Source organism: Macaca fascicularis, chromosome 6, assembly GCF_037993035.2.
Source record: "Macaca fascicularis isolate 582-1 chromosome 6, T2T-MFA8v1.1".
In the NCBI taxonomy this organism is placed as follows: domain Eukaryota; kingdom Metazoa; phylum Chordata; class Mammalia; order Primates; family Cercopithecidae; genus Macaca; species Macaca fascicularis.
Genome location: NC_088380.1, coordinates 39,039,904 through 39,046,297, shown reverse-complemented (window position 1 = coordinate 39,046,297; position 6,394 = coordinate 39,039,904).

The window sequence follows — 6,394 nt, the reverse complement described above, 5'->3', positions numbered from 1 at the left end:
GTGCAGGTCCAGCCACATCATAGGACAGTTATTAAGTCAGATGGTGGACCATTCCTCAGGTCCATCCCTAATTTCAAGGCATTTTTTTTCTGTATCTGTACAAATGCCCTAGTAAAGAGATCTGTCTGTCTACCCTCCCAGAGTCTTTAGCACCTGCACTTGGTGTGGCTTGGGGAGTTTTGACTCTACAGAGGAACGACAAACCTCCACACTCCCCTCTGCTTTGTCAGCTCCTTTTATTCTCTGGCCCAGATAAAGCTGGATTGTGCAAATGCAGCCAAACCACCTTCTACTATTTTCATGTGGCCCCAATTCCTTGTGGTCTGGCCTGGCAAGGAGGAACCCAGAGTGAACGAGTGTGGCTCCTGGAGACTGTAGATTTCTCTCAGAACATTGACAATTCCCAACCAATGTCATATTATTGATCCTGAAAATATTTTTGTGAAGTTAATTGGAAACTCTTGCTTATATTTAAGAATAAGGGGCCAGGCGTGATGGCTCACACCTGTAATCCCAGCACTTTAGGAGGCCAAGGTGGGCTGATCATGAGGTCAGGTGGTCGAGACCATCCTGGCTAACACGATGAAACCCTGTCTCTACTAAAAATACAAAAATTAGCTGGGTGTGATGGTGGGTGCCTGTAGTCCCAGCTGTTCTGGAGGCTGAGGCAGGAGAATGGCATGAACCTGGGAGGCGGACCTTGCAGTGAGCCGAGAAAGCACCACTGCACTCCAGCCTGGGCAACAGAGCGAGACTCTCTCTCTCTCTCTCTCTCTCTCTCTCTCTCTCTCTCTCTCTATATATATATATATATATATATATATATATATATGAAGAATAAGGAAACTGAAAACCCAGAGACATTCTGGATAAATCAGCCTAGATTCTAACTGAAGATAATGGCAGAGTGTTGGTTTCTTACCCTTGCCTTAGAGGCACGTGGCAACTTAACTGGCTTTGTAAATGTCAGATTCAATGAAATTGCTTTACAATGGTTACCTCTTGGTGGGTGGGATTGTGGGATGGTTTTGATGCTCTTTATGATTGTATGTTCTGTTTTTTCCATAGTAAGCATGTGTTACTTTTATAATTGGGAAGAAAACTCAAGAAACTATTAACAAACAGCATGCATAGTATGAAACCATTTTTAAAGAAACAAGTACATGTGAGACTATGCATCCAAATGTTTGCAGCAGGCAGTCAGCAGGTCTGTCTGAAAATATGGGTGATTTTTCTTTTCTTCTTCATGCTTTCTGTGTTTTTCCAGTTTTCTGTGATAAATGCAAATTACTTCTGTAATCGGAAAAATATAAACTGTTCTTTAAAAAATCCTGCATAACTTTCTCTCCTTGATTAAGTCAGTAGGACTCGGAGGGTGAGGAAACCTGGCTTCGTCCTGACCCTGAAAGTAATTGGCTCTGTGAGCTGAGGCAAATCCATTCAGAATGATCCATTTCCATGGCTTTAAACAGGCGTAATGATATCAGCGCAATCTATCCCCTCATCAGTGTCAGCCCTGATGAGCTAATGCATGGGAAAGCATTTGGAAAGAAGATACAAAACTGCATTCCACAACTAGAACTGCTGTCCCATAAATATTCTGTTAAATATTATTAAAGCAACATGTTGCAATTTGAAAGCACTTTATTTTTATTTTAAGGAAACAGACTAAATCACAGCTATTAAACCAATCTCCTGTACTTTGGCATTTCTTGTGCCAACTGACATCGTGTGAGAGCACAAGGGAAAAAGGTTTGTCCTTATATGCCTGGGTATCTTGCCACCATCCGAGGAGGTGGCACTGGGAAGGCCAAGGGTCCTTGGGGGCACAGGAAGCCAGGCACTGCCCACTGTAGCATGGTTTCTCCCTTTGTCTCTGTCGTGGTCTGGTGTGAACAGGAATTCTGGGAATGCTGCGCCACTGTGCCTCTGAGTCTTGCTGGTCACCATGCCCAAATCTTCCACAAAGGTAGAAAATCAGACCCTCTTGGCCGCACATGGACAGAAAATCTATGGCTGAGACGGTTCCATCAGGGAACTAAAGCTATTGTTCGCTTCCAGTTAAAAGTCATGCAATTATCAATGTTCAGTCATATAATTTTATGACTATGATGATTCACACAGATTCTCTGTAAGAAAAAAAAAAGACACAGAGATAACAGCTTATAGATCTCTCTGATATATAGCTACATGCATCACAGAAGGCGAGAGATTTATTTCTTTGAATTTGAAGTTCCGCCGGGCATTTAAAAATATATTATTAGGGAGGTGCTGCCCCCTATTCCCTCCTCGGGGGTAGAAATGGGAATCATTTAGTGTGGGAACTGAACTCATTTCAAGGGTTCTGTGGCTGAACACTAGTGGAGGAGGGGAGGGCTTCTTTCAAATGCTTCTATTCTGATCACACTTTTGTTAAGTTTTTCTATTGTTAAATGACTCATATATTGGTGGAACTGAGGGTGCTTGAATCACTTTTCAGTATTGTACCTGGTTTATGTTTTTCCATATGTCTAAAAGAAATAAAAAGTAGTTTCCCCACTTCTTAAGCAATTTAGGAATGATCCTAGGGTTAGAGGAAACAAACAGAGGTTAAGTTTGTGAATATTAAAAACTAAACATTGGGGCTGGGGGTGGTGGCTCACGCCTGTGATCCTAGCACTTTGGGAGGCTAAGATGGACAGATCGCTTGAGGTCAGGAGTTCGAGACCTGCCTGGGCAACATGAAGAAACCCTGTCTCTACTAAAAATACAAAAATTAGCCAGGCGTGATTGTGCGCGCCTGTAATCCCAGTTACTCGGGTGGCCGAGGCACGAGAATCGCTTGAACCCAGGAGGCAGAGGTTGCAGTGAGCCAAGATGGCACCACTGCACTCCAGCCTGGGCGACAGAGTGAGACTCTGTCTCAGAAAAAGAAAAAAAAAAATCAACAAACAAAAACAAAAACAAACCCTGAATGTTAGAAGATATCTTGGGGTAATTTGATGATTCTCAGTGAGTGTAAGCAGGACTGTGTTCAAGCCAACCTGGAGAGGTTGCTGTCTCTCTTTCTCTGTCACAGGATATCTATAGGATGGGTGCTGGTCTTGATTCAGCATCCAAAGCTGAGGGCAATAGATATTAGAACATGTTCAGGACTTGCTAAGAGGCTGGAACCACTTTTATCACCCATAGAGCACCACACACCTTCACCTACATAGAAAGAAGGCAATAATGGGCCAGGTGCGGTGGCTCACACCTGTAATCCCAGCACTTTGGGAGGCCAAGGCGGGTGGATCACCTGAGGTCAGGAGTTCAAGACCAGCCTGGCCAACATGGTGAAACTCTGTCTCTACTAAAAATGCCAAAAATATTTAGCCAGGTATAATGGCGAGTGCCTATAATCCCAGCTACTCAGGAGGCTGAGGCAGGAGAATTGCTTGAACCCGGGAGGTGGAGGTTGCAGTGAGCCGGGATCGTGCCATTGCACTCCAGCCTGGGCAACAAGAGCAAAACTCCTCACAAAAAAAGAGAAGAAAAGGAAAGAAAAAAGGCAATAACGATGCTAGAAGGTTAGGGAGGGAGAATTTCTCTGAACACAGAATGTTTCCTCCCCTCCTCTTACTCAAAGTAAGTGTATGATGGGAGGGGAGGGGAAGTGAAGGCGCTGGTCAGCAGGAGAATATCTCTTAATCTTGCCCACCTATCCCAAAGCAATTTGCTTGCAGACTGCAGAAACCCAAGGCTGTTATGGGATCAGAGAGAATGCTTAGGAAAATTCAGCAGATGTTCCCCAGGGTTGGGAGGGCACAGAGCCTGCAAAAATCCAAAGCGGGAGGCTGATGAAACTAGCCTCAATAGTGGGTAATAGAGAGAGCTAAAGGGAAAGCAAATAGCATTTTCACCGGAGGTGGGAGAGATGGGTGTCATTCATGGGGCAGGAAGGACTCCTCAAATGACAGCCAGACTCTGGCTGCCTTGAAAGGACACAGGCCCCACCAGTCCAGTCCCACTTGCAGAGACTGGCCAGCCCAGCAGAGAGACTGGTGGGTAAACTGTCATGTAGGAGCTGAAGAGGTTTCAGGGAGATGTCCCCTGCAAGGAGGTCTCCAACAAACCAACAAAACTGGGAGGATGAAAGTAAAAGCCAGGGTTTGCCATGTAGGTGGCACCAAGTCCGTACTGCAGCAGTGCTCCTCACGTAAGACTTTCTGCCTCTTCTCCTCTCTCCGTCCCCTTGCCCTGGTTCTGGAGGAGTTCGATGCAGCAGAGGAAGTTGGGGGAGGGTGTCACAGGTGAATAAAGAACCAATCAATACCCTCTGCTCTTCCCTAATGCAAGTATCTGAGCGTGGGTCAGGCCCGAAATGGCAGAGGAGAGGAGCTTTGAAGCACATGAGAAACTGAAGTTTGGGTTTAGAGGAACTAGACTTTGTGATACCTGAAAATAAGACCTGCTTGGGATGTGACAGTAACCAGAAGGGGATGGCTGCCTGAGATACTCTTCAGGTGTGCGGAAGAGAGATCTGATGGAGAAGTCAAACAGAAGTCCATGGATGAGAGAAAAATTAGTTTCAGGAGCTACCAGGCCAGCCTCACAATATTTCATTTACCTGAGCAAAGATTGCAGGAAGAGAGGCCTTTGTATGCCATGATTTTGTGAAATTTTTGGAGGTGTGCAGTCTTGGGACTTGACCTATAGAAATACTCTTTTAATTTCTATAATACTCGCCTTCTCTCTTTTTTGCAAGCCTCTGGCTGTGATAACCTTGCCTCGGCTATTAATATTTCTGAATCTGAAGAACTTTTCTATCCCACTTACCAGACAGAATTTGATGGTAAGAACTGTCTAGATAGTCCAGAATGTAAAACTGAGACTTTTAAAGTTAGCTTTCTGTTGAAATACATATTTAGAATTTGTAAAATATAACCAGGAAGGCTTTCTCAGAAAAGCAGATTCAGTTTTTATAGAATTCATACAATTTGATAACTAACGGAACAGTGACTAAGACACCAAACTCAGTCTGGTTCTGTCCTTTTTAATTGTACAACCTTGAAAAAATTACACAACCTCTCCTCACCCTATTTCCTCTTTTTTAATAATAGTAATAGGTACCCACCTTATAGTCAGGAGGACTAAATGAATGAATACATGGACAGTGGTAAAGACAGTGTCTGGTGACTTGGTAAGGACTTAGGACTGTTAACTATCATTGTAGACACTGTAGGAACCTACGTCATATCTTCTTGGCCTACACCAGAATAGCCTGTGATCATTCCCATGCACATCTATAGCTTCCTGCCTCTTCCTTCTCTTCCTAAGGGTGTTCTCTGGCAGCAGGAGTGAGCTCAGTTCAAGTACAAGGCAGTCAGAGTGCTGGGCGTTACCACCGCAGATGAGACTTCTAATCAATGAGGGATGGGAGGTGGAAGATAAATGCCCCAGATCCCCTACCTTTCATTGAGTGGATTCTGAGCCATATTCCACCCAGTCTCTCAGGGAATCCCCTCCATTCCAGTTGCCCATGACAGTAACGCATTCATCATGCGTCCTGTATCCACTTACATCTCCTCGAGGCCTCACATCTCCACTCCCTTGTCATGTCTCCTGAGATTGCCTCTCAAATAAACAACTTAAACCCAACTTAGTGGGGAACCTTGAGGGAACCAAACCTAAGACAGCCCTTTTTTAGGTAAGTCTGCTAAGTTCTTAAAATTCTATTTTATACATTTTTCATACCACCTACAATATATAAGAATTGTGGAATTCACAAATAGAGCTCAAATACTTGTTGATTTTTATTTTCTATTTTTATTTATTTATTTTTTGAGACAGAGTCTCACTCTGTTGCCTAGGCTGGAGTGCAGGGGTGTATAATCTTGGCTCACTACAACCTGCACCTCCTGGGTCCCAGCGATTCTCCTGCCTCAGCCTCCCGAGTAGCTGGGATTACAGGTGCCCACCAGCACGCTCAGCTAATTTTTGTATTTTTAGTAGAGGCAGGTTTTCACCATGTTGGTCAGGCTGGTCTTGAACTCCTGAACTCAAATGATCCATTCACCTTGGCCTCCTAAAGTGCTAGGATTACAGGTGTGAGACACCACACCTGGCCACTTGTTGATTTTTAAATCTAGATCTCTGTTATTCAGTATCTCTCCCTGCATCTCCACAAGCTTGTAATTAGAACTCTATCCTCAGAACTTTAGATGGATGCATAATTATCCTTTTTTTAAGATTCCTACTCAAAGCACTCCAGGACCCTAAAAAGGGTTGTTTTTGCTCATCCTGTGCTCCTAGAGCAAAACCCAGTATCTGGCAATACTAATATTCAAAAACAAACAAACAAACAAACAAACAAACTCTACTGCCTTACCAACCATAGCCTTATTCTTTACATTACATTGAAAACTAACTTGTT